Below are 22,641 nucleotides of genomic sequence, written 5' to 3' on the forward strand. Positions count from 1 at the left end.
GCTTGTGAGAGCAGGTGCACACACTGGGGGGTGGGTTGAAGAGTACATGGCTGAGGGGGCAGGCACACATGCTGTGTGGGAGTGGCGGAGGACATGGCCGGGGGCAGTTGCACACGTGGGGGGATAGGAGAGGACATGGCTGGGGGCAGTTGCACATGCAGGGGGATAGCAGAGCACATGGGCAGGGGGCAGTTGCACACACAGGGGGATAGGAGAGGACACAGCCGGGGACAGTTACACATGCGGGGGCATAGGAGGGCACACGGCCGGGGGGGACAGTTGCACACGCAGGGGGATAGGAGGGGACATGGCCGGGGGGGACAGTTGCACACGCAGGGGGATAGGAGAGGACATGGCCGGGGACAGTTGCATATGCGGGGGGATAGGAGAGGCCACGGGCGGGGGGCAGTTGCACACATGGGGGGATAGGAGAGGACAGGGCTGGGGGGGCAGTTGCACATGCGGGGGAATAGGAGAGGACAGGGCCAGGGGCAGTTGCACACACGGGGGGATAGGAGAGGACAGGGCCGGGGGCAGTTGCACACACGGGGGGATAGGAGAGGACAGGGCCGGGGGCAGTTGCACATGCAGGGGGATAGGAGAGGACACGGCTGGGGGCAGTTGCACACGTGGGGGGATAAGAGAGGACACAGCCAGGGACAGTTGCACATGCAGGGGGATAGCAGAGGACATGGCCGGGAGCAGTTGCATACGCGGGGGGATAGGACAGACACGGCTGGGGGCATGTGCACACGTGGGGGGATAGGAGAGGACATGGCCGGGGGCAGTTGCACATGCAGGGGGATAGCAGAGAACATGGCCGGGGGCAGTTGCATACGTGGGGGGATAGGAGGGGACACGGCCGGGGGCAGTTGCACACGCGGGGGGTTATGAGAGGAGATGGCCGGGGACAGTTGCACATGCAGGGGGATAGGAGGGGACACGGCCGGGAGAAGTTGCACATGTGGGGGGATAAGAGCGGACACGGCCAGGGGCAGTTGCACACGTGGGGAATAGGAGAGGACACAGCCGGGGGCAGGTGCACAAGCAGGGAAATAGGAGAGGACACAGCCGGGGGCAGGTGCACACATGGGGGGATAGGAGGGGACATGCCCAGGAGCAGGTGCACAAGCAGGGGGATAGGAGAGGACAGAGCCGGGGGCAGTTGCACATGCGGGGGGATAGGAGAGGACACGGCTGGGGGCAGTCGCACATGCGGGGGGATAGGAGAGGACATGGCCAGAAGGGACAGTTGCACATGCGGGGGCATAGGAGGGCACATGGCTGGGGGGGCAGTTGCACACGTGGGGGGTAGAAGAGGACATGGCCGGGGGGGACAGTTGCACACAAGGGATAGGAGGGGACATGGCCGGGGGCAGTTGCACACGCAGGGGGACAGGAGGGGACATTGGCAGGGGGCAGTTACACACGCGGGGGGATAGGAGAGGACATGGCAGGGGGGACAGTTGCACACGCAGGGGGATAGGACAGGACACGGTCGGTGGCACATGCACACGCGGGGAGATAGGAGAGGACACGGCCAGTGGCAGTTGCACACGCGGGGAATAGCAGAGGACACGGCCGGGGGCAGGTGCACACACGGGGGCATAGGAGGGGACACGCCCGGGGGCAGGTGCACAAGCAGGGGGATAGGAGGGAACACGGCGGCGGGGACAGCTGCACACGCGGGGTGATAGGAGGGGACACAGCCGGGGGCAGGTGCACAAGGAGAGGGTGTGCCGCAAGCCACGGCCAGGAGAGGCAGGCGCAGTCTGGACGCAAGTGGCTCGCGGGTGCGCGGCCGTGGGCACAGCCGCAGCTCAGGAGCTCGTGGGCTGGTCGACGGGCACGCGGGCACGACGCTCTGCCCAGACGCAGGAAGGGCAGAACTGCAAGACCTGCTCCGCCCACCAGCCTCCGGCCGGGGAAACCGCTACTCGATCTCGCGAGATTTGGGCGATAGCCCCGCGATATCTCACCGCCTCCCGCCCGCGTCGTGTTTTCCCTTTGACAAGCCGCTGCGGAGAGGACGCGGCCTCAGGCCGGGACCTACGAGCCCTGGAACCTGGTAACTGATCCCCGCCGTTCCCGCGGGAGCGCCGCGTGTCCAGCCGGGCTTCAAGCGTGCCTAGCTGGCAGCGGGCGGGTAGGGAGGCCCGAACCAGGCGAGCACGGCTGGGAGTGCCGGGGCTCCTCAGCGCCGCCCGCGTCAGTCTTCAGTCCCCACACTAGCTGCCGCCTCCTCTTGGGTGGGGCCCGGGGCTGCCACCCTTCCGCCCTGGAGAGCTGGTGGGCGGCCGAGGGCTACTACTCTCCCGCCCCGGAGTGCAGTGAGGTGCCACCTTCTCGCCCCTTTCCCTTCAACATCTGGAGTCTCGTCGAATTTCTTCTTTTAGGGAGTAATACACGTTGGGAACCTTTTTGTTGTGTTTTGGGAGAAAATCCTCAACACCTCGACGCCTGCACTGCTGACCTAATTGTGGCACGTCCATTGCCTGTCACTGCTGTGTATTAACAACAGCCAGAGCAGCCCAGAACACAGAATTTATCAAATGCAGGCAGAAATTAATCACGTGGACTTTTATCGGTGGCATGTATGCCCTTAGGTGTTGTACATAGCCCCGGACTTGGTGTCTGAGTTGCGTAGTATCCTGTGGCTTGTTGGCTGGCTCCCAAATGCAGTAGGGAGAAAGTATCCAGGTACTTTAATTTCCAGTGTTTGTTGCCACTTGAGTGGAATGGTGCCCTAATGGCTCACGTAAGCTTGGATGCAGCTGTTTTATATTCTCTAATGAGGTTGCTTTTGGGGTTTTTTTAGGCATATTTATGTTCTCATTTTGCATCCCACTAGGGGGAAATAGGGTGTTGATTAAAAAGTCCTATTGTCCCAGCTGCTGGGCAGAACAAGTTTAGTACAGATCCTACTATGGTTTTGTCCTGGGACCCTACTTATGGACATAATCTTAAGAACGTAAAAATGGCCATACTGCATCAGACGAAAGGTCCACCCAGTGGCCAATGCCGGGTGCCCCATAGGGAGTGAACAGAACAGGTAAATGTCAAGTGATCCATCACCTTTCACACATTTCCAGCCCTGATACAGTTGATAAGGATGCTATTCCTGCCCATTTCATCTAATAGCTATTGATGGACCTTTCCTCCAGGAATGTATCTAGTTTTCTTTTGAACCTTGTTATAGCCTTGGCCTTCACAGTGTCCTCTGGCAGGGCATTTCACAGGTTGACTGTACGTTATGTGCAGCAGTATTTCTTTTTGTTTTGCATGCGTTGTCTACTAATTTTATTTGGCGATCCCTAGTTCTTGAGTTAAGGAAGGAATGTAAATAACTTTTCCTTATTTTCTCCACATCAGTCATTATTTTATAGCTCTCTGTCATATCCCTTATTACTTGTTTCTTTTCCAAGCTGCAAAGTCCCAGTTTTGTTAATCTTGCTTCATATGGTAGCTGTTCCATACTCAAATATTTTTTGTTGCACTTCTCTGAACCTTTTGTATTTCAAATACATCTTTTTTGAGATGAGATGATCACATCAGTACATTGCATTCAAAATGCAGGCATATCATAGATTTATTAAGAGGCAATAAGATATTTTGTATTTTATTATCAGAAAGGTAGCTGTGTTAGTCTGTATCTTCGAGAACAGGAAGTAGTCCTGTGTCACCTTATAGACTAACAGATATTTTGGAGCATAATCTTTTGTGGGTAAAGACCCGCTTCGTCAGATGTTAATCTATAATGTGCCACAGGACTTCTGTTTTATTATGTATCCCATTCCTAAGAATTCCTAACATAGTTTGCATTTTTGTTTGCTGTTGCAAATTTTGGGGATGTTTTCTGTCCACAGTGAGTCCAAGGTCTTTCTTGAGTGGTAACAGCTAACTTAGACACCATCATTTTATATGTGTAGCTGGGTTTTTTTTTCAATACTCATTAGTTTCCGTATACCATCATTGAATTTCATTTGACATTTTGTTGCCCAGTTTTGTGACATCCTTTTTCAAGCTCTTTGCAGTCTGCTTTGTACTTAACTATCTTGAACAGTTTTGTATCATATCCAGATTTTGCCATCTCTCTGATTACACCTTTCTCCAGATCATTTATTAATATGCTGAATAGGACTGGTCCCAGTACAACCCCCGGGGGGACACCATGAGTTATCTCTCTCTCTACATTCAGAAAACTGACAATTTATTATTAACCTTTGTTTCTTATCATTTAACCAGTTACAAATCCATGAGAGGATCTTTCCTCTTATCTCATGATAGTTTATTTAGTTTAGCCTTTGGTGAGGGACCTTGCCAATAGTTTTCTGGACATCTAAGTGCATTAAATACACTGGATCCTCCATGTCCGCATGTTTGCTGACATCCCTCAAAGAATTCTAGTGGATTGGTGAGGCATGATTTCCCATTACAGAAACCATGTTGACTCTTCCCCAACAAATTGTGTTTATCTGTGTCTGTTAATCTTTTATGTTGGCTTATGGTTCATATTTGTCTGATAAATTTTTAGCCCTTTTAGTTGCTAGGGAACCTTTGTTTTCCTCCCCTCAGACTTGTGTGTATGTATGGTATATTTCTTCTGTTACTCAACCTTTCTCCTTTTCATCATGCTGCTACCTTTGGATTTCTGCTACTCCTTTCTGAATTTCTGTTCTTTGCATAACTCCACTACTTTTAGCTTTCTCCAAAAACAACAGATTGCTTTGAAGTCACTTTGTCCAGTCAGTTTTCTATTATATAGATGGGTTTTTCAAGCCCTGGTTATGAGCTGGTGAAAACAAGAAATGGTGGGCTGGAGTGGTATTCTTTGTCGTGGTGGCTTAATGATTGTCAGGAGTAAACTTGAAGACATCAAATTATTTAAGTTAGGCAAGACTAACAGAACTTCAGGGAACCTGGTAAATTTAGGTGGTGATAACGGTAGACAAAATCTTGTGTTGGTAAGTAAAAGGAATATCTTAAAACGGGGTGTCAGCAATTCACGAGACACGTGCTGGTCTATGGACTAAACCAACTAGCCACTGTGAAAAATCCTTGAAAACTAGTCCTCCTTACAAACAGAAGTTGGTCCAGTAAAAGATAGTCCTCACCTATTTTGTCTCTGTAATATAATCAGCACAGCTATAACTGTTTTCCATACAAATAAAACAACTTTTATCACATTCAATTATAACATTATCAATTTTATCTCCTCTTTACATCTTTCTTCTCTCCCATAATATTTCCACTGCACTAATCTATTCTAACATTTATGAATCAGTTCATTCCACATTTTACCAGTCTCCTGATAGAGAAATAAAACTATTAGGTAACGATAAGGAAAATGCCAAAGGTAATGCCTGAGAGAGAAATCAGATACTTAGAAACTGATAGCAGGTGAAGACCTGTTAGGGTGCTATTCCTAGACTGAATCTCAGTGATGGGCAACCAAGGCTTGTGAATGGGCCATGTGAGATGCCCTCCTTCATCTCAGTGGACTAAGAGATTGATATTGAGTATAGGAACTGACTATGATCAGTGTTCCCCATAAGCTAAGTGCTTGGGCGGCCTTCCAGGAGAGATTCACGTGCCACCTAGCTGATTGGCAGAGTCCCAAAGCTGCTAACAGCATGTGTTTTTATTGGTGGGGCACAACTGCGCATGTGTTGCAGAATAAATTATGTGCAGTTGGATAGAAAAAAATTAGAGGGAATTTTGAATGTGACCTGAAGAATAAGATTAAATATATTTCAGTTGATTCTCCATCTTTGTTATGCCTTTTCAACATAGAGCAATCCATTATTTGGGTCAAACTAAATTGCTGACAAAAGTAACCTAAAGAAACAGAGGGAGCATGCAACTCTCACAGTGTTGTACATAGTCAGCATGCACTTCACACATGCCCTTGGTTTAAATGCATGTCACTCCTCCTTTTGCTAAGGGTTGCTTGACCTTCCCCCCTGCTCCATGCCCTTCCTCCACTTCATCTCTTCCCTCAAACCCTCACCAGGCCTCTTCCCTAATGGGATGCATGTTGCCTACCATGGCTGTATATGGTGGTCTCATGACTCATATCAGCCTCTAGGTCAGCACTTTACCAACTTTTTGAACTGAGCCCTTCCTCACTTTTAATTATTCACCTCTACCTAGGCAAAAATAGATGTGGAACAGTATGCTTGATAGCCCACTTATAAACCAACAGCGACCTTAACGCAACATTAATTAAATTATCAATTCTTGAAAGTTTCAAATGTGTGGATACTTACCAATTAATGTGAAAGATGTGCTTATTTTTCCATAGACAGTTCACCAATTTGCAGGGATAGTTCTGAAACAGATGTGCTGAGGTTGTCTTCCACTTTGTCTCAAACAGTCCTTAGTATTTATTGCAGACAGTGCAGAGATTCTGATATCCCACAAATATGATGAACCAAGTTATGAGTTTTGATTGCACAATTTTTGATAAAGCTGGGTATCATGGTTTCCCAAATGGGGGTGTGCTCCCCTAGGGGAGCATGCCAAAATTCCAGGGGGGGCATGAGCTGACGTAGCCCCTGCATCATTCTCCCATCTGAAGAATGAGAAGGCCTTTGCTTCCAGCTCTCAGCCTCTGCCATTTTGCATGGGTGACCTGGCGCAGCCTCTATAAAAATCAGGCAGCCAGTGAAGACCCACATGGAGCTAGCTGCCTTCTGCAAAGATGAGTGAGTGTGGGTTGGTTGGAGAGGAGGAGGATGGAATTAGATGAGAGGCTGAAGGTGCCTGGTTCAGGTGAGGGGTGGTGGGGTAAAAGCAGGGTGCTGGAGCTGCCTGCCTTTGTGCGATGGGAGGGGCTCGGGTAGGCAGCTCATGAAGCTCAAGCAGCCAGCCAGCTTGTGGGGCTCGTGGGGCTTGGGCAGCTGTCCCTGGGTTCTCAGGTTTCTGGTGACTGCCCCTGGCAGCCCAGGGCTTGGGCGGCTCAGGTAGGCGGGTGGGAGGCTGGCCCCAGCAGCACAGGGCTCAGATGGCTTGGGCTGGCAGGCAGGTGGCTGGCCCCAGCAGCGTGGGGCTCGGGATGGCAGGTGGGCAGCTGGTCTTGGCAGGTTGGGAGTTGGGTGGGTGGCTTGGGCAGCTTGGGTAGGTGGCTAGTGGGTGGGCAGCTGGTCCCAGCAGGGCAGGGCTTGAGCAGGTGGGTGGCTCTGGCAGTGCAGGTCTCAGGCGGGCAGGCAGTTGTTGCAGTCAGCTCTGGTGGCCTACAAGGGACCAAGAAAAACTATTTGTGCTTGTTTTTAATTTTAAATAACATTTTTATGTCAAGTTTTTGTGTTTGTTTTAAATTATGAATTGAATTTTTTGTAAAAGCCAGGGTTGCATGATGGTAAAGAAGAGGTGTGGGGGTGAGGGCTTCTCAAAAATCAAAAGGGGGGCATGATGTCAAAAAGTTTGGGAACCACTGCTCTAAGATGCCAGTATTTTGTTGTTCAGGTAAAAAACAGTGTTTTGTTTCTCACAGTAAGTCCTTTTAAAGAATTGTTTGTCAAATATCAGCAAGGTAAGCCAAAAGTACAAGGTAGTGGGGATAATGCGGGGTGTCTGCATTGCTGAAATTCAGATCCACCTAAAAAGAATCAAATCTTGTTTCTCGGTTAATAAATCATAGAAGTCCAACCCCCTGCTGAAAACAGGCTCAATCCCAACTAAATCACTCTAGCCAGTGTTTGCCAAGCTCTGATGTAAAGACCTTTAGTGAAGGAGATTCTGCCACTTTCCTTGGTAACCCATTCCAGAACTTTACTGCTCTTCTGGTGAAATAGTTTTTTCTAATATCCAACCTAGAATACCTCTACTGCAACTTGAGACCATTGCTCTTGTTCTGTCATCTGTCACCACTGAGAAACAGCATCTCTGCATTCTCTTTGGAACTACCCTTTAGGTAGTTGAAGGCTGCTGTCAAATCCCACCTCATGCTTCTCTTCTGTAGGTTAAATAATCACAAATTCTCCAGCCTCTCCTCATAAGTAACGTGCTCCAGCTGTCTGATCATTGTTGTCACTGTCTGCTGGACTCGGGGCCCCAGAACTGGGTGCAGTACTCCGTGTGCAGCCTCATGAGTGCTGAATAAAGGGGAATAATCACTTCCTTGATCTGTTGGCAGTGCTTCTACTATTGCATCCCTGTATGCCATTAGCCTTCTTGACTACAAGAGCACACTGTTGGCTCATATCCAGCTTCTCATCCTCTGTAATCCCCAAGTACCTTTCTGCAGAACTGCTTAGCCAGTCAGTTCCCAGCCGTTAGCAGTGCTTGGGATTCCTCCATCCTAAGTGCAGCACTCTGCACTTGTCCTTGTTGAACCTGATCAGATTTCTTTTGGCCCAATGCTTCAATTTTTGTCTCTCTGGATTATTTCCTTACCTTCCAGCATATCTACCTCTCCTCTAGCATCATGCAGATTGGTTGAGGGTGCAATCCATCCCCTCGTCTGGGTCATTAATAAAGATGTTAAATAAAAACATCTCAAGAACCAATCTTTGGGCTACTCCGCTTGATACCGGCTGCCAATCAGACATACAGCCATTGAACCACATGACCTATCCAGCTTTCTATCCACCTTACGGTTCATTTATCCCATCCATACTACTTTAACTTGCTGACAAGGATGTACTGCTAACGTCTAGATATATCACATCCACTGCCTTCCCCATATCCACAGAGCCAGTTACCTTGTCACAGATGGCAATTGGATGGGGCAGGTATGACTTGACCTTGATGAATCCAAGTTGACTATTCCTGATCACTTTCCTCTCTTCCAAATGCTTCAAAATGGATTCCTTAAGGATCCTTTCCATGATTTTCTAGGGACTGAGGTGAGGCTGACCAGTCTGTAGTTACCTGGATTCTCCTCCTTCCCTTGATTAAAAATGGATAGATGATTTTTTCCGATCATCCTGATTAACACAAGTTTTCAAAGATAACGGCCAGTAGCTCTGCAAAAACAGACAACTTCTTCAGCATCTTTATATGCATTTAATCCAGCTCCATGGGTACATCCAGCTTTTCTAAATAGATCTTAACCTGTTCTTTCTTCACTGGGGCCTGCCTATCTCCTTCCCATACTGTGCTTTTCCCACATCATGGCTATGTCTACACTAGCCCAAAACTTTGAAATGGGCATTTCGAAGTTTACTAATGAAGCGCTGCAATACATATTCAGCGCCTCATTAGAATGCTGGCAGCCGCAGCATTTCGAAATTGACACGTCTCGCCCAGGTGGGGCTCCTTTTCGAAAGGACCCCAGCAACTTCAAAATCCCCTTATTCCTAACAGATAGGAATAAGATGGGGTCCTTTCGAAAAGGAGCCCGTCTGGACAAGCCGCATGGTGGTGAGCCGCGTCAGTTTCAAAGTGCTGCAGCTGCCGACATTCTAATGAGGTGCTGAATATGTATTTCAGCGGTTCATAAGTAAACTTCGAAATGGCTATTTGCATGGCCATTCTGAAGTTTTGGGCTAGTGTAGACACAGCCCGTCTGTCATTAGGCTACCTCCCTTGTTCAGTAAGGGTCCTACACCTTTCCTGACCAATATTTTATTGCCTGTAGAATCCTTTGTTGTTCCCTTTCATGTCCCTTGTTAGCTGCAACTCCAATTGTGCTTTGGCCTTCCTGATTACACGCCTGCAGACTCGAGCAGTATATTTATCCTCTTCCCTAGTTATCTGTCCAAGATTCCATTTCTTGTAAGAATCCTTTTTGCGTTTAATCTCATAAAAGATTTTCTCTGTTAAGCCAGGTTGTTCACCTATCATTTTTGTTCTGTGTACTGCACATTGGGATGGTGTGTTCCAGTGCCTTTAGTAAGGTTTCTTTTAAAATGCAGCCAACTCTTCTAGACTCATTTCCCTCTCATATTGGCATTCCAGGGGACCCGGCCAATCAGTTCCTCTGAGGGGGTCAAAGTTTGCTTTCCTGAAGGCCCTTGTCTATATTTTGCTGCTCTCCTTCCCCTACCAGTTCTTTCCTGCTTGTGAGCAGCAGGTTGAGCCCCTAGTTGGTTCCTTCAGCATTTGCACCAGAAAGTTGTCCCCAGCGTTCTCCAAAAACTTCCTGGATTGTCTGCCTATTGCTGTAATGATTTGCCAGTAAATATCAGGGAGATTGATGTTCCTATGAGAACTAGGACCTGTGATCTGGAAGCCTCTGTTAGTTGTCTAAAGAAAGTCTCATCTACCTTGTTAACCTGATCTATAGCAGACCCTGACCACAACATCACCCCTGTTGCTCTCGCCTCTAAATGTAACCCAGAGGCTTGCAACATGTTTTTATCCTGTTGCAGACTGGAGCTCTGAGTAATCATACTGCTCTGGGTTTCTGTATCTGGGTGTGATGGAGTGGGGGGAGTGTGTGCGAGACTCGGGCTGGATGTGTGTGTGACAGGCAGAACTGCTCACAGCGGCTAAGGATGGCCCTGTGGGGCTGTAACCTAAGCTGGCAGGTAACACCTCTGACCTGAACAAAGAGCAGGGAGGAGCCAAGATGGGTTTGAATCAGTGGCGGCAGTTAGAAGCTGGGGGAAGAGAGAGTTGGAAGGCAGTCACTCCTGCCTGCAGGCAGGGTGCAGAGCTTGGGGACCCCATGAACCCCATCACACTGGGTATGTCTGCTCTGGGTATGAAATCTGGAGTTTTATTAGAGCATTTCTATTGCAGTGTTAATATGGACATGTGTGATGGGGTTCAGGGGTCCTCATGCACTGCACCCCGTCCGCAGGCAGGAGTGACTCTCACTCAGCAGGTAGAACAGGAAGTTTATTAGGCAACAGAGGCCCAGTTTCTTACAGAAGAGTCAGTGCAGCAGTCAGAGGCAGGCATTCCAACCTGTCCTGGGGAGAGGAGCCCAAGGGGTGCCCCTCTGGGGTGTAGCTTCCCCCCTCTCCAGGCTGGCTGCCTTCCAGCTCCCTCTCCCCTCCAGCTTCTAACTGCCGCCCCCAGAATCAACCCAGCTCGGCTCCTCCCTCCTCTTTGTTCAGGGCAGAGGTGTTACCTGCCAGCCTAGGTTATAGCCCCTGGGTCATCCTTCGCTGCTGAGAGCTGCTCTGCTTGTCTCTCACACATCCAGTCTGAGTCTCACACATGCACTCCCCCGACTTCATCACATCTCTCCCCCCTTCCAGACCGAACTGAGCGGGGTCACTTAACCAGTGACCCGGGGAAGTTCGGGGCTCTCCCTGCGTGACAGGGCATCAGCTGTGGTGGTGGTGTTCCCCTTGACGTGGACCACCTCCATGTCGTAGTCCTGCAGGAGCAGACTCCACCGCAGGAGCTTGGCATTGGCCCCTTTCATGTGATGCAGCCAGGTCGGGGTGAGTGATCAGTGTACACGGTGAAATGCAGTCTAAACAGATACAGCTGCAGCTTCCCCAGAGCCCACACCATGGCCAGACATTCTTTCTCTATGGCCGCGTAGTTCTGCTCCTGGGGCAGCAGCAGCTTCTTGCTCAGGTACACGACGGGGTGTTTCTCCCCCTTGTCGTTCACCTGCATTAGCACAGCGCCTAGCCCCATGTCTGAGGCATCGGTGAACATCATGAAGGGCTTGTCAAAGTCTGGATTTGCTAGCACAGGGGCCCTGACCAGAGCTACCTCCAGCACGCAGAGGGCCTCTTGGCACTGCTCGGTCCAGACCACCTTGTCAGGCTTGCCCTTCTTACACAGCTCTGTGAGGAGGGCTGCGATGGAGCTAAAGTGGGGCACAAACCTCCGGTAGTACCCCGCCATCCCAATGAAGGTCTGAACCTGCTTCTTAGTCTGGGGTGTTGGCCAATCTCTGACAGCCTCCACTTTAGCTGGCTCTGGCTTTAAGCAGCCGCTACTCACCTTGTGGCTCAGGTAGGTCACCTCAGCCATCCCCACCTTGCACTTCCCTGCCTTGATAGTCAGCCCAGCCTTCTGAAGTCAGTCCAGCACCTGCTTGACCTGGGACACATGGTCCTCCCACATCTGGCTGAAGATGCAAATGTCGTCCATGTAAGCCAGGGCAAAGCTCTCCATCCCTTTCAGTAGCTGGTCCACCAGACGCTGGAAGGTAGCAGGTGCCCCCTTGAGGCTGAAGGGCAGGAACAGGAACTCATAGAGCCCCATGGGGGTGATGAAAGCCTACTTGAACCGGCCATCTTCGTCTAATGGCACTTGCCAGTACCCCTTGGTGAGGTAACGGGCTCCTCCCAGCTTGTCTAGGAGGTCGTCAGGCCTGGGCTTGGGGCAGGCATCCGATACAGTGATGGTGTTAAGTTTGCAATAGTTCACACACAACCAGACAGACCCATCTTTTTTAGGGACTAACACCATGGGAGAGGCCCAGGGGCTGGAGGAGGGTTGGATCACCCCTAGAGCCAGCATATCTTCAACCTCCCGCTCTATGTCCTGAGCTGTCTTCCCTGTGGCTCTGAACGGCACACACTTGATGGGGGCATGGGTGCCTGTCTCTATTCGGTGGACAGCCAGGTCAGTGCGTCCGGGTCTGTCAGAGAACAGCTGTTGGTGGGAATGTAGCGCCTCCTTGATCTCCATCTGCTGGGCGGGGGTCAGCTGGTCTGAGAGGGGAATAGACTCCAGCAAGGAGCTGGCTCCAGTCCCTTTGAGTGAATCATCCAAGGGATCATCCCCCTGCCCCTCCCAGTGCCTGCACACGGCCAGCACCAAGTCTCCCTGTCCCAGTACGGTTTCATCATGTTCACATGATAGACCCGGTGGCTGGGGGCCTGGTTGGACAGTTCCACCACATAGTTCACCTCATTTAGCTGTTTGACAACCTTGAAGGGGCCATCCCAGGCAGCTTGCAGCTTGTTCCACCGCACGGGTACGAGAACCATCACTTGGTCCCTGGTGGCATAGGCTCGGGCCTGGGCGTTACAGTCATACCAGACCTTTTGGTTTCTTTGGGCCCTGGAGAGATTCTCCCTGGCCAGGCCAATGAGCTCGGTGAGTTTTTCCCGGAAGGTCAGTACATGCTGTACCACTGACTGCCCTTCAGGAGAGGTTGTCCCCCCCACTCTTCTCTGAGCAAGTCCATGGGTTCCCGTACCCTCCTTCCGTACAGCAGCTCGAACAGGGAGAACCCCGTGGATTGCTGGGGCACCTCCCTGTACGCAAACATTAGGTGGGGTAAGTACTTGTCCCAGTCGTGGGGGTGCTGATTCATGAAGGTTCTCAGCATGTGCTTCAGAGTCCCATTGAACCTCTCCACTGGCCCATTGGTCTGCGGGTGGTAGGCTGTGGCCCAGGTTTGCTGGACCCCACACTTGTCCCACAAGCTTTGCAGCAGGGCCGACATGAAGTTGGACCCCTGATCTGTGAGGACCTCCTTGGGGACCCCCACGCTGCTGAAAATGGACAGCAGTGCATCTGCCACAGTGTCAGCTTCAATAGAGGTCAGGGCCACTGCTTCTGGGTATTGCGTGGCAAAATCTACCACCGCCAAGATATATTTCTTCCCAGAATGCATTGCCTTACTGAAGGGTCCCACTATGTCCATCGCCACTTTCTGGAAAGGCTCCTCTATGATGGGCAGTGGCCTCAGGGCGGCTTTCCCCTTGTCCCGAGTCTTCCCCACCCTCTGGCAGGGATCGCAGGACAGGCAATATTGATGGACAGCCGCAAAGATCCCTGACCAGAAAATGTTCTGTAACAACCTTCCCCTGATGCGGTGGATTCCCTGGTGTCCTCCAAGCGGAACATCATGGGCTAGGTACAGCAGCCTGCACCGGTACTTTTGGGGAACCACCAGTTGCCTCTGGACCTTCCATGGCTCTGCTTTGCATCTGGGAACCCATTCCCGGTACCGGAATCCCTTTTCCCACAGGAATCTCACCCTGCAGCCCTCCCCCAGCTGTGGAGCTGGGCTGAGGCTGGCCAGTTCCCTCAGCTTCTGCAAGGAGGGGTCTCTCTGCTGCTCTGCCTGAAACTCTTCAGCCGGGGCAGGGACGGAAGCCACTTCCCCTTCCCGGCCTGGCTCCAGAACCACTGGCCTGTGAGACCTGGTTTTTGGGTGCCCCCTTTCTCTCAAGGTTGGCCCCTGTGGCTTCTGTGGCTTTGGCTGGGTATCTACCCTTGAACCTGGGGAGAGCACCCCTCTTTTTTTCTTTGGCTGCGGGTGAAGACCAAGGCATGAGGGCGTTCACCTGGCCAGTTCTCCAGATCACCCCCCATCAGTACATCCACAGGCAAATGGCTGTGCATGCCCACTTCCTTGGGGCCTTCCTTATCCCCCCATTTCAGGTGCACCCTCGCCATGGGCACCTTGAAAGGGGTCCCGTTAATTCCCGTTACAGTCGGGTGGGAATTGGGCATCATCTGGCATGGTGCCACCACCCCGGGCCGGGCCAGTGTCACATCAGCGCCTGTGTCCCAGAACCCTGTGACCTTTCTCCCATCCACCTCGAGAGGTGTGAGACACTTGCTCTGCAGAGGCAGTGCCGCCCCCACTCTGTAAACTGATCTTTGAGCATTTGGTCACCCTGAGGAGCTGGTCTGTGGGGTAGGCTCGGCCCAATCTGAGGACACACTGTCGGCACCAACCGCCTTGGCCGCCAGCCCCTCTGGCTTCTGGGACTCCACCCAGTTGACTCCATGACCCCCCGGCCTGCTCAACCTGTCTGGGAACTTGGGGCACTGGGCTGATCTATGCCTCTTCTGCCCACAGCGATGATAGCCCGGGTCTTGCTGCATCCCTCTGGTCAGCTGCTCTGTCCAGGCTCTGGCTGGCCCTCTGGGGGGTGGGTGGTCGGCCCCTCTTTCCTGGGCTCGCCCATGAGGTCGTCCCCTCTGCCGTACAGCCAGGAATCGGTCTCTCCGGGACTCCCTCTCTTTCTGGGGCTCACTTTCAAACATAGCCTGGCTGTTTGTGAAGTCATCTGCCAGCTTCCCTGCACTGTGTGGGTCCCCAGGCGTCTGGTCCATGAGCCACACCCTCACATCAGGTGAGCACATCTCATAGAATCGCTCCAGGACTGTCAGCTTAACCACGTCCTTTACAGACTGGACTCCCATCCCGAACACCCACTTCTGGTAGTATTGCATCAGACGTGAGGCTGCGTCTACATAGGTTTCCTCTGGCGGCTTCTGTGCCTCCTGGAACTTCTTCTTGTACATTTCCGGAGTCAGCCCGAACTTATGCAACAGGGCCTGTTTGATCCATTCATAGTCCCCAGGCTGCAGCCCCTCCAGCTGGCTGAGCACCACCGCGGCCTTCTGGCCCAGCAAGGGGGTGAGGTGTCGGAGCCATTTGGCTGGGGGATCCTTGTGCAACTTTGCAGGCTCGCTCAAAGGCAGTAAGGAACTCGTCCACGTCCCCTGGGTCCTGACACTGGGCCAGTACGCACGTCCCCAAGTGACTGGCCACCCCGAGCCTCCTGGCCCTCTCCCCGCTTACCGCAGCTGGGGCCTCTTGGCATCTCGCCTCTGCCATGGCCCGCTCGTGCTCCCGCTGTCGCTCTTGTAGCTGGCGCTCATGTTCATGCTCCCTTTCCTGCTCCTGGCACTCGTGTTCCCTCTGCCGTTCCTGGGCTTCCAGTTCCTTTAATCTCACCTTGAGCTCCAGCCGTTGCAGCTCTGCGGCGGGAGACTCCGCCCGCGATGGACTACTGCTACCTGAGCACGACCTGGTGGGCACCACGTCTGTCTGATGGCATTGAGCCCCCGATCCTGTCTGAGAATCCGAAACACTTCCAGGGAGTGACTGGCCACTTCCTGCTGGGACAGGTTCTGGCCCCCTGGATCAGTCATTCTCTTCCAGCTGGGCAATCAGCTGGGCTTTGGTCGCTTTCCCCACAGTCAGGCCCCTCTCTCTGCACAGCCCCGCTAGCTCTGCCTTCAGGAGTCGGGTATAATCCATCCCCCCACTGTCTCCCGGGGTATCCACTCGCCAGCAACAGCTGCAGGAATAGCTCTGTTCCACCTTCGGCTCTTGTGAGGCTCCTTCCTTCTCCTGCGCTCAGTCAGCCACCGCTGGGAGCTCATCCATGGGTGTAGTGCATCCCACTGGTGACACCAGTGTGATGGGGTTTGGGGTCCCCATGCCTGCACCCCGTCTGCAGGCAGGAGTGACTCTCACTCAGCAGGTAGAACAGGAAGTGTATTAGGCAACAGAGGCCCAGTTTCTTACAGAAGAGTCAGTGCAGCAGTCAGAGGCAGGCATTCCAACCCGTCCTGGGGAGAGGAGCCCAAGGGGTGCCCCTCTGGGGTGTAGCTTCCCCCCTCTCCAGGCTGGCTGCCTTCCAGCTTCCTCTCCCCTCCAGCTTCTAACTGCCGCCCCTAGAATCAAACCCAGCTTGGCTCCTCCCTCCTCTTTGTTCAGGGCAGAGGTGTTACCTGCCAGCCTAGGTTATGGCCCCAGGGTCATCCTTCGCCGCTGAGAGCTGCTCTGCTTGTCTCACACACATCCAGTCAGACTCTCACACATGCACTCCTCCGACTCCATCACATCGACATGTTATACATCCATATGCTTTTGGAGACATGGAAGTTGATAATGTTTTATATTCTTTCTGATTAAATGTATGTAGAAATATTGCTAAAGTCAGAAAAGTGGCTACAATTTGCACTTCTTTTTTACTCTGGAGAAACTCATATTTGAGCGTGCAATGTTACTGTTTGGTTTAGGAATCGAAATATACAAGCTTTCGCCAACTTTTATTTCTACTAATATTGTAGGGTCACTACAGCTTTGGACGTATGAGCTGGATTGTTAGTGAATCTGCTGAATTAACTATACTCTGACTGCCAAAAATGTTTTAACTGTGATGTGTTAGAGCCTAGCTTGACTTTCAGGTCCCAGCTCTAAAAACATATGTCCTGATGATTCAGTCACAGGTTAAATTCTGTTGTTCTTAGCTGCAATAAGAGCTGTTGTGCTCCCTGGCTGCAGCTTGTTTTAAATAAAATGTCCTCTAATCTTGCTCAGGATCTGACTAATGGTCATGGCAGTTAAAATCAAGGGACAGAAAGACCAACACTAAAGCACAAATGTGCATGCTGAAAAGTGGTTGCAAAAACGCAGGACTAAATTCTACATTTGTCTTATGGAATTCTTTATCAGCCTTGTTCCATGATAAGAATTTTTTCCTAACATCCAACACTGTAACCTATAATCTGAGTTCCAGATAAACTACTGAAGAATTCTTCAGTATGAATTTACTGATGCAGTTTTTTCCAGTTCACATCAATTCAGGTCCATCAATGCTGGCAAAATCAGCCAAGTCCTAGTGCAGGCCATGTTGCCAGTATTTTAACTATGTCTTTTAATGCTTTTACTTTAGCCTTTTTTTGCACTTTTATAAAAATAAACTTTAAACGTAGGCAATTTTTTATCATGTAGATGTTTGTAAGCTTTGTAATTCTCATCTAGCTGACATGAGATGGTGTGGGAGGGAATCTTATGTTTGGAAGGAGATGATGTTCTGTTGACTTATGTTGATGGTTAGTTTTGTAATGAGGAGAGGAGAGTGAGCGTGTGGGATGATTATTATTTTTTTAAAGAAATGCTTAGGTTTTGTAGCAGTGGTGTAAAGAACCTGAAATTGCAGGATCTTCTGTTTTTTCTAAATGCATGCAATTTTCCTGTTTTGAAAAATACTGCTTTTTTAAAAAATTTTTCCCCCCTTTGTTTGGAACTCCTAATATCCCTACAAACTATCCTAACAGCAGTGATTATCTTTGCTTGATCCCTGTTTTGGGCAAACTGTTAGAATGAATGTGTAGTGAGATATCTTCATTAAACTATAGCTCTGTCTAAAATCTTAGCAGTCACCCACTAAGCATGCCAGACATTCTGTCCCCAAGACAAGCAAAGGCATTTGTATTCAATTTATTTACTTTGGTTTCCAGTCATTGTCTGGTCTCATGGTTCTGCCTTCTCCTTGCTTCCAGCTGCCTGATCACTATAAACAAAAGTAATTGTATAAAAGTATTTAATATATCTATTTGCTTTTCCACTGAACTGCCGCTGTTGTTGCCGCATGGATGTTATGTCATGGAAAGGGAGAGGAGGTGGTTGGGTTATGAATGAGAAGAGTTGTTGCAGGTAGCAAGGGATGGAAGGGGAAATGGCCCACAGACACTCATTGGAATGAGGTCCATTCTGTGAAAACATTTAACATTCTTAGAAATAGAATAAAACAAAGAAATTAGAATAAAAGGAAAAGGTACTTAGTATTGTTCAACATAGTTTGACTGTAGTTTGTGACTAGCAGTGGATCATAAAACAGAACATGATGGCTTGCATCTACCATCTGAGAGTAGCAAGATACCTGGGCTGAGCTGCAGGAGGCCAGGGAGAAGAAGCTAAGGAACAGCTTGATCCTATCTTCCTCTTTTCTCTCCATCTTGGTGTGTTGCTTCCTCTAATCTGGTCACATCTCAGTTTCTCTCTTTCCCACCCATCTCTTTCCCAGTTCTGGGTCAGGGGAAGTGGAGCTTCTCTGGAGTTCATATCTGTTTCTGGGAGCAGCAGCATCTCTCCTCAGCAAAGTGCCAAAACAAATTCCATCATTCTTTTGTGGTCTCAGAAGATTGAGAGAGATGGGAGCTACACAATGGATGATGCGCACATACACATAACCTGCCCCCGTCCCAACATTTGTAGGTTGCAGTCCCAAGATGATTCAGGATTATAATTTGTATCTGTCAAATTGACTGCATCGCTAGATAAATAATTATGGCCTTTTGTGTCAGATGAGGAGTGTATGTCATGCCGGTATGTGAATATTCATTGTTATAATTATGTTGCTGTAGTTATATACACATTACTAACCTTTGCCATGACTGATTGGTGAACTGGGCAGGCATGGAGTGTGATTTTATTTTTCTATCAAAAACTTACTTTGGGAAAGTAAATCTCTGATCCAGGCTTGCAATTTTAAGTACTATCTTTTTCACTGAGCCTGATATTTATTGAAGGTTAGGATTCCTTAGCTGTTTTTTCAACACCAGCACAAGATGCAGAGGATTTAGAAGTGTCTGGTGTGTGTCTGCTTAACATGAACTGAACAGTGACTTTGTTAGCCATATGCAGAGCAGACTTTAGCTTCATTCTTAAAAGCAGCTTGTTTGTTTTCCAGAGTGAATTATGGCTTCATACTTTCCAGGCACAGATATAAATTTATCATTTTTCTGTAATATTCCAACATATATTGTGCAGTAATGATGTTGGTCTTGTCTGTGTTAAGAAAGTTTTCACCAATGTTTACTGCCAGTATAATTATAAGAATGTGAAGGTCTGTTGTAGAAGCAGTGGTACATACTGATGTCATTGTATTAAACTGAATGTTTGTGAATTTATGATTTTTAGGGCAGTTACACCTATATCTTCCTTTAATGTACTCAAGACTTTAGAATTAACACACCCTTTACCTTTCTTTTTCAATGTGTTTTTTGTCTTGTTAGAAGCATAAAAATTATTCAATATGATTTAAAATGTATGTGTATATAATTATAATCAGCTGCAGAAGAACTTAGTGTTGTACCTCTGAGAGTAAGCATTTTACCATTAATAGAAAATAAGAGGTTAGCAGTAAAGAATGCCTGTGTTTTATAACTTTTAAATAGCGTTGTAGGTTAGTGTTATGTGGTTTGTCACAGTTTCAAGGTGACTGTGCCTGTGTTTATCATATATAATTTACCAAGGACATCCACTCTAGTTGGCACCTCTCTTGAGCAGTCTGGTGACATACTTTCTCGTGACACCAGGGTTTTTTCAGACTATACAATTCCCTAAATGCATGGAAGTATTTCCCTGAAAGCAAGACTAAGTAAAAGGCCAGTGTCTCGGCATAGTCTCTGGAGAGAAGGCAAAGCGCAGTGTATTGTCTGTTTGATAAATTACAATGCAGCTGTACAAGCAAGAACATTTATTCTTAAAGTTTTACAGAGACAACATATGAAAAACAATAAAATACACTAATACATACGGAAAGGCTTATCAGAGAGAAACTCTGATACCAACTGCAGGCTCGTGTAGGTGCCAGTCTTTCAAAACCTGTACTGTGATTACAAATTCATATCTTTCAGATTGAGGACCAGGACCCTGGCTGGGCAGTTCAGTGTTTGTTTATACAGCTCTGGCCTTTTATTTCCAGTTTCTGAGAGAGTTTTTTTGCATAATGCTGGCAGTAGGTATTAAGTTCTCCTTGAGGGTTCCCCAGGAAAGCCACTTCATACTTATTGTTCCAAAAGCCCATTCTTGTCTGATGCATTTTGAGTATAGCCCCTTGAACTCTCAGGCCTCGCATATCTCCCCCTTATAAATTTATAGTATTGTATATAATCTCTCAAAATTAGTGTTTCCCAATTTTGTTTGGTCACGGAACCCTTTTAAACTCAAGAATCTTGTGCAACTCCAGGCTCTACCCCCTTCAGCCCCCAAACCTGCCCCCCATCTCCAAACTTTACCTGCCTTAGCCCCCAGATCCACCCCCTTATCCCCGGGCTTAACCTCGCTCAGACCCAAACCTACCCCAAGCTTAACCCCTCTCCATCCCAAACCGGTCCTCCAGGACTAACTCATCTGTGACTGTGGCTGGGAGGCCTATGCACGGCAGCCATGTGTGCCCAGCAGAAGGAAGTCTGGCGTGGGGCTGTTCTGTTGGTGGGAGGTGAGCTGAGCCATGCCCACTGGTGGTGCATGGCTGCTTGGGCAGCAGGGCAAGTGAAGGGCTCTCTGGCTCCCTGCCCTGCCACTGCTGAAATAATGGAACTAAATTCAGTTGGCTTAACAGCCGGATCCCTGCCACTGCTCTGTCAGCTGTTCAACGAATCACATTAAGTTCTACTGTTTCAGTTGTGGCAGGGCAGGGAGCCACAGAGGAGTCAGCTGTTGCAGGGGTGAGCAAACCTTTTACACCAGGCCATACTTTTTATCCCTGAAATTAGTGAGGACACCCCAATTTGTCTGGAAGTGAGTGGTGGCCCCCCAGAGGTGACATGCAGCATTCCCTTGGCAGCAGCAGAGGGTATGTGCACCCCTGCTTTAAGGTGCCATGGGACTCCTCTCTGTTTTTGCAGATACAGACTAACATGGCTACCCCTCTGAGACTAATAAAAGGATTTTTCTTTAAATGGTCCTCTGGCTTCCCAACTTTTAACATGCATTTAGTTCACATTTTCAGGTTTTTTCCCTGTAGTTGAGGTCTAGATATATACTTGAAAAAAGAAAAGTTGAGGTTCTCATGAAATCACTTGACCTGGGCCTTTAAGAAGAACGCCAACTAACATGAGACATGCAATAAAATCAGGAGATCAATACCAGACTAAGGTTAATACATTCTAGTCAATTCCCTAATTTTGTATATTCCTATTTGTAATTAATCTGTGTTGGTGCAGCACTTTGGACAAATTGAAGTTATAGGTTTTCATCACTGCTGGATATATAACCTTTTGCTTGAGGACAGTTGGCTCAGTGCCAGGATAAACAGTAAAAAGCCAGGATCAGGTATAGGTGCAGGAACTATAGGTGCCAGGGTTTTCAATTTGGTTCAAAAGCTCTGAACACCCCAACTATAATAATTGTTCCAGCCTCCCTGGGATTAGGACTCCAGTGAAATTCTGATTCTGTCATCCATATTTTTTAAGAATACCTGGCTCCCACATTTACCATTCGCAGTCTTTCATTTCAGGCTTGAGAAGATTGCAAGGTAGTGAGTTCCACGGGACCTGAGCTGCTGTTTGCGAGGCCTCAAATCAAATGGAGTTGGAGGGAGGGAAAAAAAAAAACCTAAAGGTAAAAGAAAAGGAAACTGTTCCACACGCCTGCAGAAAGGGAATATGGCTGTGCTGGGAAGGTGTGTGAATGGATCCATCCACTTGCTGCTTTGCAGTACAGTCTCTGACTCCTGCCCCTTTACGAAGCTCATTTCTTTGGTGTGAGCCTGACTGCTGGGAAGCTTGGGGGATCTGGTTCCTATCAATTCCCCCCAGCTTCTTTCCCTGACCCCAATCTCAGGGAAGGAGCAGGCAGCCTGCATGAGGAGCTTGCGCCTTTGCAAAGAGAGCAACAGCTTCAGAGAAAGAGAGGGGAGGTGTCCAGGGTAAACAGTAGTCCCCTGGCTTTGGCCTTGTGTGGGAGGGGGAGAGAAACAGAGCAGCACATCCCTCCTCCAGCCCTTGCCTCAGAGGTTATTTGAGTTGTTTTTCCGTCCCTGCTTACTTGCTTTTTTTTTTTTTTCCTGAACTCCCCCCACCTCCCACCCCTTGTTACTTTACAGAAGAGAAGAAGGAGGAAGATACCTGGTTTAAGGAGCAGAGAGGCTGGTTTTGCATGCAGCTAGACCTCTGGAAGCAATGCAGTTGCATGGGGCGGGGGGAGGCTGATAGCTCTGTGCCCCCCATTTAGAGCCTTCATGTGCACCCCTGAGCTGTTGTAATGGAATTTTTTCATGGAACCCTTATTTTCACTTTGCAGAACCCCATTTGTGAAACAGTTCCAAATGTTCCATTTTAATACAAGGATCCCAAAAATCATTAAACTTAATTCGGTGAAGTCTCCTAATAATATGTGTCATGGTAATCAGTTTAATTGTAGCATGCTACATTACTTCATTATTTTAGGACCTTCCATTCCGAGGGCTACTGTGGAAGATCGACCTGTTCAAGGCCAGTCTTCTGGGGTTT

General features: G+C 49.1%; 1 protein-coding gene across 9 annotated transcripts in view; it reads left to right on the forward strand.

Moving 5' to 3' along the window:
- The first annotated feature begins 1,967 nt into the window (after positions 1 to 1,967).
- Positions 1,968 to 22,641, forward strand: part of HERC1 (HECT and RLD domain containing E3 ubiquitin protein ligase family member 1) — a 280,539-nt gene continuing 259,865 nt past the window's right edge. For 7 of the 9 annotated variants that reach the window (XM_075007327.1, XM_075007334.1, XM_075007331.1 and 4 more), the window contains exon 1: positions 1,968 to 2,068. The gene's annotated coding sequence lies outside the window, so the exon portion shown is untranslated. The remainder of the gene's footprint in view (positions 2,069 to 22,641) is intronic. The other 2 variants (XM_075007328.1, XM_075007329.1) reach the window with 2 other exon arrangements.

Source organism: Carettochelys insculpta, chromosome 12 (genome assembly GCF_033958435.1).
Source record: "Carettochelys insculpta isolate YL-2023 chromosome 12, ASM3395843v1, whole genome shotgun sequence".
Lineage (NCBI taxonomy): Eukaryota > Metazoa > Chordata > Testudines > Carettochelyidae > Carettochelys > Carettochelys insculpta.